The sequence below is a fragment of the Nycticebus coucang genome, chromosome X, assembly GCF_027406575.1.
Source record: "Nycticebus coucang isolate mNycCou1 chromosome X, mNycCou1.pri, whole genome shotgun sequence".
Classification (NCBI taxonomy): domain Eukaryota; kingdom Metazoa; phylum Chordata; class Mammalia; order Primates; family Lorisidae; genus Nycticebus; species Nycticebus coucang.
In genome coordinates this window covers 177,482,997-177,494,328 of record NC_069804.1, presented here as the reverse complement: position 1 = coordinate 177,494,328, position 11,332 = coordinate 177,482,997, and the positions used below count along the sequence as shown (strand labels likewise).

At 34.9% G+C, this 11,332-nt stretch overlaps 1 pseudogene; it reads left to right on the top strand.

Moving 5' to 3' along the window:
- Positions 1-436: 436 nt before the first annotated feature.
- LOC128577988 (transcription factor Dp-2-like) lies at positions 437-1,587 on the top strand (annotated as a pseudogene).
- Positions 1,588-11,332: the final 9,745 nt, after the last annotated feature.

Below are 11,332 nucleotides of genomic sequence, written 5' to 3'. Positions count from 1 at the left end.
TTTGTGGCTTCTAAGATAAATAGGACCATAAATTCAGAGCATGGGTATGAAAGTGTAGAATTCCTGGTTGTGACAAAGTCTGGAGCTAAGGCAAAAAAAATGAAGAAATGAGGCCTTTACCCCCAGGCATGGCAAATATGTCAATATTACTAGAAGAAAAATAAAGTTGAAAAGTTACACTGAGATTATATTGTATGATGCTTTACATTAGAATATGCAAATAAAGAAGCATTTTAAACAATGAATAGAACAAAAGCTTGACAGATTTCTGTTTTTAAAAGATAAATCTAATAGTATTGTGAAAAAAGACAGCACAGAGAGAGAGGCATGCTTCCTTAGACCAGGTAACATTTCATTTGTTGCATTTCCAGTTTCCAGCACCAACTTACCAATGAAGATTTTACTTAAACCTTAAGACCAACAAATGTGAATTCTGGACCCCAAATGATTATAAGCACACTACAGCAACTAATCAATTCAGGAAGTGTTCTGATTAGGAGTCCATATACCCTTGTACCAGCAATGGTTACTCAGACACACGTAGCAGAAGCTAATGGCTGGATCCCTGGTGATAGAAAACAGGCTAGAGAATTTATAAACTCTGATTTTTCAGAAAGTAAATGAAGCAAAAAAGGACATAAAGATGGAAAAGGTTTGGGACACTTTTCAATGGACATGTGTGAAAAAGTGCAGCGAAAAATATAACATCATATAACGAAGTAGCTGCTGAGCTGGTATCAGAGTTCACCAATTCAAATAACCATTTGGCAGCTGATTCGATTTACAATCAGAATTAGGCGAAGAGTTTATGATGCTTTAAATATGCTAATGGCCATGACAATAATTTCAAAGGAAAAAAAGAAATCAAGTGAATTGGCCTACTTACCAACTGTGCTCAAGAATGTCAAAACCTGGAGATAGAGAAGCAGAGGCTGAGAGAATGGAAAAAGCAGAATCGGGTCCAGCTGTAAGAGCCTCTCCTACATCAAAATGCTTTCAAAAGACTGGTGCAGAGAAATCGGTAAAATGAACAGCAGAATCAGGGACCTCCAACTCTGAACTCTACCATTCAGCTGCCATTTATAATCATCAATACAAGCAGAAAAACTGTTGCTGATCGCAGCATCTCCAGCGATAAGTTTGATATCCTTTTTTCTTTTTTTAATTTCGACAACACCTTTGAGCTCCATGATGACATAGAAGAGGATGGGAACATCCTTCGGCCTGGAGCCTGGCAACTGATCTCTGGAGGATCTGAAATTTGGTAAATTCATGGTGCCAAAGACTTTCAAAGATTATATCACAGATATCTCCACAGGACCTTCTTGGCTGAATCAGGGACTGCTTCTGAAGTCTATCCAATTAGTTTCAAATTTAAACCTGACCATTGGTGCCCCAATCAAATGTAAACCAAGGGTTATGAGTGGATACTGAAGTAGCCTTAGCAATTGGGCAGTTCCTGGACCTAAATCATCACCAATCCTGCTGCACCGCCTCTCACTGCTCTGAGCCCCAAGGTGAGACCCCTATTCATTCAACAACGCAGACAAAGAAGATGACGAAGAGGATTCCTCCTTCCCAGAGTAAAGACAGGAGAAAGACTTTAAAAAATGACAGCATATATACTGGAAGTAGAATGGCCAGATGAGGGTTATGAAATACGATGCGAGAGGAATGCTGTCTGAATTTGAGAAGTGGCTTTGAAAAAAGACAAGAGATGCAGATCAAAGTAGCCCAGAAGGAATTATTTGCTAACTGCATGCATATGTAAAATGCAGGATGAGAAATTTACAGTCTGCTTTGACAGTGACATTATTCATGACACAAAGGAATGTAGTAGGTGGGAAAAGTTAGGGTGGTTAGTAAAGTGTATTAAGGTTTGGAGAGGTTTATGATAAGGTTTATGATTGCTAGATACATAAGTAAAATGTTCAGCTGAGTGAGTCTAGAATTAAGGAGAATGGTCAGGGCCAGAGATTAATATTTGAAAATCATTACTGCATATATGGTAGTTAAAATTTGATAATAGATGGAAATGCTCAGGCATGCAAAGGGAGAATGTAGCTAATAACTGAATATTGGTTTAAGTTTATGTTAAAGGAACTAGGAAGAAAAAAGGCTCTGTGAGAGAATCTACCAACCAAGAAAGAGGAAAAAAGCTAAATTCAGCTGAAATATCTAGCACGTGATTCAATGAAGGTCTCTTACTATACTTAGAAAGATGAGAGGCGAGGCAGTATCATATGGTACAGGAAGCTTAAATTTATCTAATTATTCACATCTGTGAAAACTGATGAAGTTTTCATCTTATATGTAAATGTTGTTAATTATGCCAAAATTGAGTAAAATACTGGACATTTACATTGGAACTTCAATGCCATTGTTGATGTTTTGTGTGTTAATGTTTTGTGTGTTAATCACCATTTAATATAGCCTTTAAACTTACAACTAGCAATCTAATTAACACTAAGAATTTTAGAACACTTCCCAATAATGCATAATAAATTAAATAAAAATTTCAATACAATGATTTTGGAATATTGATGATGAGAGATTTTTGTACATATGCGTTTTGCTTTTGTTCTCAAGTCCTAAAAGTGAGTGAGTTAATGTGCATGTGTGTTTGTGTGTGTGTGTGTATTTGTGTTCCCCTAAATTTATGCATGGGAAAAACCAAGGATATTCAATACAATTTTTTAAAGGCTGACACTGCAGATAAATTGCCTATTTAGGCTAGAGTGATATTTCATCCTAGGGGAGCAGAGGACACAGATTCAGATGCATTCTGTTGTGATGATATCTTTGGTTGTGAATTCTTTCATTTGGAATTCATAATTATAATGTCCCAATACTTGATGTTATTCTCAGCATTCAACCCTCTGATAAATCTGTCTACACAAAACGGCAGCTGGTCCACTGGCATTGAACTGCTTCTGGTGACATAATTCCATGATTTTTTTTAGAGTCTCTGAAAGAGAGCAGCTGCCCAGAGCTTCAGAAGCATTATACATGGGAAACTTTGCTCACATTTTCTCTGGGGACATGGAGGCTGTGTGGGGTTACAATCCATGAGCATTGTCAGGTTAATAACTGTCTCATGGAAAACAACTCTTTGTTGGTTTAATGCTTAGAGGAATTACAAGCATTGTTAGACAATAAAAAAAAAATCCTTCATATGAAATGAAGGATGAAGATCAAGAAAGAAAAATTAGTTTTATTAGTATTTTTTAATTCAATCCCCAAATGAAACCATGTTAGAAAAAGAGAATGTATTATAAAACAGATGGGAAAATCCAGGTTGTCTGAAGGCCGAAGCTGACACTCTAAGTGGAATGAATTCTCTAAGAACACTTTCAGTTTAGGTTTATGAAAATATATTTCTTTTGCACAGTGGGGAAATAATTTTCTTCTGACCTTGTAGTGAAGAAAAACTCTGTTGATTTTAGATAGCAAAAATAATTGCTCTAACCCACACTATTTTGGACATCTTGTAAATGAGTCAGGCCACCATGTGTCTGACCCAAAGGAATTTGCTTTCAAAATTTGCTAACAAACCTTGCCTTATTGCAAGTAGTTAAACAAAAGATAAATGGATACATTCTTGATAAACAGTCCTTTATGGATCAAAAAAAAAAAAATTGTACTGTCCTCACCTAAATCATAGCATCACATAATCACAGAAACTCAAAGGGACTGAAAACAATATAAAAGAATAGCTACAGGGTCTTTACTGGTGATGAAATGGTTCTGTATTATGATTGTAATGGTAGTTATGTAAACCCACACATGTGACAAAATAGCATAGAACTGTGTGCAATCACTACACTATTCTAAATGTCCTGGTTTTCAAACTATACTATAGTGGGCATCATGTAATCATTGGGGAAAACTGGATGATGGATACACAAAATGTCTTGGTACTATTTTAGCAACTATCTATGAATCTATAACTATTTTAAAATGAAAAGTTAAAAGTAAATATGGAAAAAAATAATGGAAGAAAAAATAGTTAAAATACTTCCTACCTCATTTCACATAGCTGATTTTCATAAAACTATAATTACCACACCCATAGACAGGACATGACTAATGCCTCCAACTAAAGTAGCTTCCCTCTATCCTACCAGCATTTTTCTTAATTAAAACTCCTTCAATTTTTTCTTCACAGTAATGTTCAGAAGTCTTATAATTATGTGGTTACTGGTTTCATTATATGATAAATGTCTATTTATCATTTAATAAATATACAGAGGGTACCCCCCAAAAAAGTATACACATTTTACAAAAGGAAAGGGGGCAATGGTATTAAATTTATAATACTCAAGTTATATTTGACTGTTGCAATTAAAAGAGGTGATCAATGTCTCGTGCTCATCTTTGTTACTTCTATATATTGAGTATCATAATTTAATTTGTTTTTTTTTATTTCTTAATTAAGCCCAGGGGGGCTGTGTGCTTCTATGAATTTGTCCGTTTCCTCCACATTTTCAACTTTATGAGTACAGAGATTTTTATAGTATTCAGAGATGATATTTTGAATTTCCATGTTATCAGTTGTGATTTCTCCTTTATCATTTCTGATGAGAGCTTATCAGAATGTTTTTTTAAATGCTTCTGGTTAGTCTAGCAAGAGGCCTATCATTTTTTTCTATCTTTCCAGAGAATCAAATTTTTGTTTTATTTCTCTTTTGTATAATTCTTTTGCTATAGATTTCATGTAGTTCTTATCTGATCTTCATTATTTCTTTTTTTCTTCTGGGTTTGGTTTTCTCTTCCTTTTCCAGTTCCTTGAGATTCCTCATTACATTGTTGATTTTTTTTTCCTGTATTTGATTGGCTATAAGCATTTAAAGCTATGGATTTTCCTCTCAGAACTGCTTTAGCTGTATGCCACTGATTTTGAAAACTTATGTACCCTTTATGAATTAGTTCAAATGTTCTTTTGATTTCCATCTTAATTTTGTCCTTGACCCAACTGTCATTCAGCATTAGGCTGTTTTGTTTCCATGACTTTGTATAGCAATAGTGTTTCTGATGGAGTTGATTTTTCTTTCTTTCTTTCTTTCTTTCTTTCTTTCTTTCTTTCTTTCTTTCTTTCTTTCTTTCTTTCTTTCTTTCTTTCTTTCTTTCTTTCTTTCTTTCTTTCTTTCTTTCTTTTTCTTTTTTTCTTTTTCTTTTTTTTAATAAGAGGAAGGAGGAAAGGCTTTATTCACCAGCCAGGAGCTTACAGCATAGAAGAATTCCAAATAGCCATGCTCCCTGACTGGCTTGGTCTTTCCCTTTTTATAGACAGTCAAAAAGTTCCACCCCATAGGTACCCGTCTCATTGGCCAGTTTGAATTAAGCAGGAAATGCTATTTCAGCCCCTACAGAACTACAGAATTTCACAGAACTTGGAAATTTCCATGTTCCAGGAAGTTATGTTTACAAATTCCCAAGAGCCAAGTCACCATGGAGAGGACCCTGCAGGTGTATCCTTGTGGTCATCTTGAGAAGTCCTGTTCTGCTACACCTCACCCTTGTCGGGTATCCTCTCTCATTCCCCCCTTTTGAGACTCCAATATATTTTAATCTGGGGTCTCAATATCAGCTCGTTTCTGCAGGTGCCGCTATTAATTACTTTTCAGCACTTAAATTTTAGAGACTGTGACTCCTCTTGGGTTCGCTACTCAGGTATTAATAGTACCATGGTAGTGGGCTAATATACATATGAGTTTTTACTTTTTCCTGTGTGACATTTTCCTCCAACTTTCCCCAAAGTCCAAAGTTCAATTAAGGCAAGTCCCTCAAGGCATTTCCTCAGGCTTCAGCCATGCATTGACCAGCCAACTCCCACTCTGGTTTAAATTTGTCAAAGGGTTAGCCTTCATAAAATTGGAGTTGATTTCTAATTTTACTCCACAATGGTCTGAGAAGATGCATGGCATAATTTCTACTTTTTGATTTTGTTAAGACATTTTTTGTGGCCTAGTATATGATCAATCTTAGAAAATATTTCATGAGCTTATGAGAAAAACATGCATTCAGTGGTTTGGGGGTAGCATGTTCTATAATTGTTAGGCCCATTTTTTTCTAGAGTTTTGTTTAAGCCCATTGTTTCTTTCTTTACTTTCTGTCAGGAGATTCTGTTCTGTTCTGTCAGAGGGGTGTTGAAGTCCTTGGCTATTATGTTGCTGCTGTTTTGTTTAGATAAACTAGATTTGTTTTATGAATCTGGCTGCACCTGTGTTAGGTGCATAATATTTAGGATAGTTATGTCTTCATGATGACTTGTTCCCCTTATCATTATATAATGATCATCTTTGTCTTTCTTTTCTTTTGTTAGTTTGAGGTTTATGTTATCTGATATGAGAACTACTAAACCAGCTGTTTTTGCTTTCCTTTAGCACAATATATTGTTTTCTATCCCTTCACCTTGAATCTGAATAAATTGTTGGGGTTTACATGTTTTTCCTTGAGACATAAGATAATTGATTTATTTTTATCCATTCAGCTAGCCTATGCTTCTTGAGTGGGGAGTTCAAGCCATCAACATTTATTGAAAGGATTAATAAGTGGGGGTATATTTCTGTACTTCCTGTTGAGTAGAACTTTATTGCTGTTTTACCTCTTGAGCCACTGTGGTACTTATACTTTGACTTTAAGTTTTTGGGTGATTTTACACTGGTGTGTGTCTATTATGCTAATCCATGTACAATGCAGTTCTGAATGTTTCCTGCAGGGCAGGTCTGTTCTTCACTAATTTCCTCAGTGTTTTATTGTCTGAGAAAGTCTGTCTCATAAGAGACACTTAGTTTTGTAGGATGCAAAATACTAGGGTTGGCATTATTTTGTTTTAAGAGACTAAGAATTGGTCCACAATCCCTTCTGACTTGTAAAGTCTCATTTGAGAAGTCTGAGGTTAGTCTAATAGGTTTTCCATTGTAAATAGCCTGAGTCTCAATATCATGAGACTATTTATAAGAATGGTGCAGATGACTAATGGTGCCCTGAATCAAATTGTTGGAGAAGCCTTACCAAGGGGATTCTGCCAGGCTTATACGCTCTCTACACATCAAGGTTCTTCAGAATCACTCACGGAGTGTATCTCCTTATTTCCTAGACATTGTGATAAATTATACATTCAATTTATTATTCATTTATATAAAGTTAAGGTAAAAAAAATATTAGACCAAAAACACATTCTTCTAATTGCAGATAATTGATGCAACTACCGAAATAGCCAAAAAGAATTACACAGACCTCTTCTTTCTCAGAACTTAGTTCCTGAGAAAATGTTTTGGGGAATTTGCTATTGCTTCTCTGAGAGTAAATTATGGCATTATTATAAATACCTCCATCACTGAGACCTAGCTACAGAACTCTTCAAAAGGAAAATATGGGCTCTATCTTTAAAATGAACAGTTTCAAGAAATAATTATATGGCTACCTTTTATTAGCCCTTCACTACATACCAACTTTATGGTAAATGTTAAATTATATTTATAATCTACGTTAGTCTTCACAGCAATACTTTGAGGTGTGTAGTGTTATTATACCTACCTCATAAAAGAGAAAAATTGAAGATCAAGGTTTGAGGTTACTTTACTAAAGATCATAGCTAATGAGTAGCTCATTGGGAATAGAACAGATATTTGTCCACTCTAAGGTTAAGTCTCAGGGAAATGGTTAAACACAAGGCTTTTAGTGGATTAATTTGATCTGTACTAATTCTCCTCTTTGGTATTTCTCTCCAAAAAATGGAGAATGAGTACATGTGATTGCAGGGTGATGAGTTCTAGGACCTGTGAAAGTGCCAAATGAATAGATTTTTCCAATGTATCAGAATTGGTCAGGGGTCAAGTTGAGATATGAAAGGTGGGTCATCATACAACAAATAATCCACTATAAAATTTCCCTCAATTCCTCTAGAGACCTGGAACAATATCTAGGGCTACTTATGTCAGAAGAAAAAAGAGGAAGGATGGAGACATTCAGAATTAGAGAAATAAAAATAGAGAGTAAAAAAAGTATACATTGTTAGAAAAATTAAGGAAGTAGGCATACAAGTGAAAGATGGTTCTTTTCTCTTTCTAAAAATCTATAACTGTGTCTGGTCAAAAGTCACTGAGATGGACTTCAATATGGACTTCAAATGAAAGCAATTCATTAGCATGCCATGTGAGAAATTTTCCAAAGATTTGATTAACATAATAGATGTTTTGACAGTGTTGAGGATAATTAGGGAACCCAATCAGTCCTGTTCTCTTGAACTCATAGTCCAATGAAACAAACAGACAACCCAAAAGACATTTTTAATGCAGGAGCTTATGGAAACTCACAGGGGTAAGAACCAATGTTCTTTGTAGAAATTAGGTGAATAATTGAAAGAGAAAACATTTAAACTGGGGCCTGTAAGATAATTAGAAATAAGCCAGTGTAATGGTGTGAAAAATTAGGTATGTGCATGCAGGTGGGGGATGATTGATGTATTCCTTTTGCTGTTAAGTAAAGTCTAAGGCACTTTCTTTCCTGAGCCCTGGAAGAAAAGGAACAATAGTAGTTTACATAGGAATAAGCTTACTGCTTCTCTACCCATATCTCTAGTAACACTTTTGGAGTAAAGTAACAAATCTTTGTGTGTCAAACCCTTTAAAAAGTGTTATGATGAATATTTTCAGAACAGGAATGGATGGTGGCTGGTTCTTTGAGTAACACAAGGGTATATGGCTCTAATCTGGAGAGGATGTGGAGACGTTTTCTTCCAAATATTGAATGGAACCAGATGTTTGGTTTTATGTGAATGCTCAGGGCCTTATATTTCACTCTAATGTAGCTAGCACTCTGAGAGGTAATTGAATCTCTGAATAAGTAGTATATGTATGTATAGATGGAGCAGGATGGGTAGTGTATGGTCAGAAAGTAACACTAACTCCCCTAGCCTTTGGACATAATGTGAAGGTTCCTTTTCTTATGCTTGCAACAAAAATATTGGTGTTTCCCATGTTAAATGGACCATGTGAATTTGAATAATATGCATTTATAGGATGATCACCATACCTAAGAACAAGGCCACCTCTCCTGATTTGTTAGCACAATATAAACCTGGGATTATTTTAAATCCCATGCAATCAGAAAGGGGACTCAAATAGTGAGAGAGATTAAATTACCCAATAGCCAGAATAGATGTGTGAAGTAGATTTAATTTGATTCAGAGACATTTAAAAATACAATTTATTTTTCTTCAAAAAGTTGCTATAATTTATAATAAGTATATCTTATCTCATGTGTATTATAAGACTGATAAGCAGATTCTAAAAGGAAAAAAAAAAAAACTCCAGACAAATTAAATTTAACAAAGTTTAATGAAGCAAAGGATGATTTGTGGATTGGGCAGGCCTTATGATCAGAGAAGGATAGTGAAACTTCAGCACTGTGCAGAGTAAAAGAAAATTTATGAACAGAAAAAAGGAAATTACATACAGAAAATAGAACTGAGGTACAGAAACAGCTGTATTTGGTCACAACTTAGCATTTGCCTAATTAGAACACTGAGAATTTGTCTGCCTGTGATTGGCTGAAACTAAATGATCAGCACAAGAGTAAATTACAATCTGTTTATCTATCTAGGTAGGTCACAGTTCACTACATATGAAGAAACCTTTAGGCTAAACTTAAATAATGTAAGGAGACAGCTTTAGGCTAAACTTAATTAAAAACAAGGCAGAACATGGCATATGTTGTTCAATTAAAGTAATTCAGAATCTTAGGGAATGTAGCATCCAAGCTAAAAACTTGCAGATTTTTAGATAGCAAATTAGAGGAAAAAAAGAAGTAGAAAGGTATCTGGATAAGTGTATCATAGGCCTAAGCAACAGCATGTGTGAGATTAGTAGGAAAACTAACTTCAAGAAATGTGTTGTACATTGAAATACTGAAATATTTACAGTAGCATTTTAAGAACTAAATGTGAAACACATAAGAGATGACTGGGTTGGAGAGTTGGCATTTATTGGTATATATATGAATAAAAAAGTGAATATTTTGAAATAATAGGTTAGGACAAAAGCATCAATACTTAAAGAATATTTTAAAGACAGAGTTATCGTTAACCTGGTTATCACCTGCAAAGGGTTCAAGTGAGGCAAAGAATGAAGCCAGTTTGTTAAATTTAGATCTTAGGATGACAAATTGGTGAAAAATCTAGTATTTCAGTTAAGGCAGATGTGAAATTTCAGTAGATTTGGAGGGCATAGGATGTGAAAATCTAGAGAAAGAAAACATAGGCCATGTTTTTAGAGTTAGGACTGGGAAGCAAAGTAGATTAAGAATGTGATAACTTGAGAATAAAGTGGATTTCAAAACTGGTATCTGGAGACCTTATCTTCAGCTTTTATAGTAAGGTTATAATTTCCTGCCTTAAAGTTGAAACCTTCTAACCCAAAGACATCATTTTGTATAGTGTGGCTATTGTATGTGGGTAAAAATTAAAGGAAAGTAATTAGAATCTATTACTCAGAATTTTTCACTAGGCATCATTGGGGAGAATGAGATTTACTCAATCCAAATATATTGAACACATTTTATATGTCAAGAACTGTAGTGGTTGCTCATGGACGTGGAAATGTAGAAGGCAGTGTTTTCCCTATAATGAAGTTTAAAAGCGGTGTTGGATAGAGCTGTGCAACAGAGGTTCTGGCTTCCATATCAACCATATTCATTCTTTAAATTAAACATGGCTGGGCTTGAATTCTGGTTTGGTTGGGTCAGAAAGCCCAAAGTGCACCATGATGTTAAGGCTGCCAGTGCTTGAATGAACCTAGAGCAGAACAGAATACTTGTCTCAATTTTGACTCTCCAGCCTATTTCAGTTAATTGATTTCTGAGCTTCAGTCTACAGAAAGCTACAAGAAGAAACTGAAGAAGCTATTCACACAAGAACACAAGAATGTTGAGAGCTCTCAAAACCATGCAGTGGTTATAACTAGTTAGCATCAGTGGTACTTAATGGGAGAAAAATCAGAGGACAAGAAATCATGTGGTAACTATTACAGAGTAGCATAGGTTTTATTTATAAGGCATCCATGATCTACACCATTGGTTACTTCAAATATAATTGAGGGTGGGATGTTTACAGAAGTCTGTAATTGGAATTAGCAAGTAGGAAAAATAACAAACCAGCCAAATATAGGTTACTCTTGTTATTTTAATTCCTTTTGAATATAACCCCAGTAACACAGATCTTGCACACAAACAAATAACCAAAACACACAAAATAGTTAAACATATATTAGCAAGAGGTGCAAAGTAACTATGATGATAAAAAACAAAGCAAGATATAATTCCAAGTAGG